The sequence below is a fragment of the Myotis myotis genome, unplaced genomic scaffold (genome assembly GCF_014108235.1).
Source record: "Myotis myotis isolate mMyoMyo1 unplaced genomic scaffold, mMyoMyo1.p scaffold_m19_p_9, whole genome shotgun sequence".
Taxonomy (NCBI): domain Eukaryota; kingdom Metazoa; phylum Chordata; class Mammalia; order Chiroptera; family Vespertilionidae; genus Myotis; species Myotis myotis.
In genome coordinates this window covers 65545605-65546939 of record NW_023416401.1, presented here as the reverse complement: position 1 = coordinate 65546939, position 1335 = coordinate 65545605, and the positions used below count along the sequence as shown (strand labels likewise).

At 54.1% G+C, this 1335-nt stretch overlaps 1 non-coding gene across 1 annotated transcript; it reads right to left on the bottom strand.

The window, feature by feature from the left end:
• Positions 1–1024: 1024 nt before the first annotated feature.
• LOC118663946 lies at positions 1025–1130 on the bottom strand. The gene has a single exon (XR_004970227.1). It is a non-coding gene; the product is annotated as a U6 spliceosomal RNA (small nuclear RNA).
• Positions 1131–1335: the final 205 nt, after the last annotated feature.

Sequence of the window (1335 nt, the reverse complement as noted above, 5' to 3'; positions counted from 1 at the left end):
GCCCCCTGTGCAGGGAGATCCCATTGGAAGTGTCATTGGCAGAGTGGAGAGGGAAGGGACCACAGCCAGGATGGCCAGGGGCCCCTTAGCCACTGGGCACGGTGGGAGCAGTGCCCAGGGCCTCTACCTTAGGGGGCCCATGAAAATAGTCTCCTGTGCTCATCAGAAGAGTCACCTGGGCCCTCAGGCCAAGGGGAGGTTTGGCTGAGCAAGGACCCCCAAATGCAGAAGGACAGTCACACAGACATGGGCCGCACTGAGACGCCACACTCAGACACAGCCGCACTCTCCTCCCTGCAGCCCAGAGGCGGCGTGAGGTCCACTGCAGTGGCCGACAGCTGAGATGCTCCCGAGCACAGGGACCAGCGTCCTCCTCAACACGTCTCAGCTCTGCAACGTCAGGGTCCGCGGCCCAGCCCCACCTGCTGCAGGGCCATGGCCACATGGAGAGCCACACACACATCACTGGGCCTGGAGCTGAGCGGCTCAGGGGAGGTGACAGGAGTGAAGGAGCGGGTCACCAGGCTCAACTCACTCAAGAGTGTTCGCCGGGCTCCCTGGCACAGCCCACTGCCCCGAGGGTCTTCAGTGGGCAGGTAAGGCCTGGCTCTCTCACTTGGGCTCCCCATAGTGTAGAGAGGCAGCCACTCCCAAGTTAGGCACCAATTTTCCCATATAAATACCTGATGTCTGCCAGGCAGGCTGCCATCCAGGCTGCCGTAGCATGCACAGCCTCCCACCAGCACCCCTGGGCCGGACCCTCCAGTTTATTAAGCTTCACTTTTTTTTTTTTTTTTTTTTTTGGTTAATGCTCACTTGAGGATATTTTCCCACTCATTTTTAGAGTGGGAGAGGGAGAGACAGAAATATCGATGTGAGAGAAACACATCGATTGGTTGCCTCCTGCACGCTCCCTGTCCAGTTTAGATAACAGGAATACAGTCACATACTTACTGCCTCTTAGGGGATCACAGTCATAGGAAAAAATTGAAACTTTTGATATTATTATTTCTTGTTTGTTTTTAAAAGTATGGAACGCTTCACGAATTTGCGTGTCATCCTTGTGCAGGGGCCATACTAATCTTCTCTGTATCGTTCCAATTTTGTATATGTGCTGTCGAAGGGAGCACTGATATTATTTTTTTATAACCCTCATATATTTGAAAAGCCCGATTCTAGGAAAAGAGTGAAGGAATTGCAAACATAAGCATGAGCAGGGAGTCCCCAGAGCTGAGCGAGTTCTTGCTGATTCTGCTGCAGCCGGTGCTGGGCTGGGCTGGGCTGGGCTGCAGGCATCAGGTGGTCAGACTTTCAGAGGGACCATCAGGAAGCGCC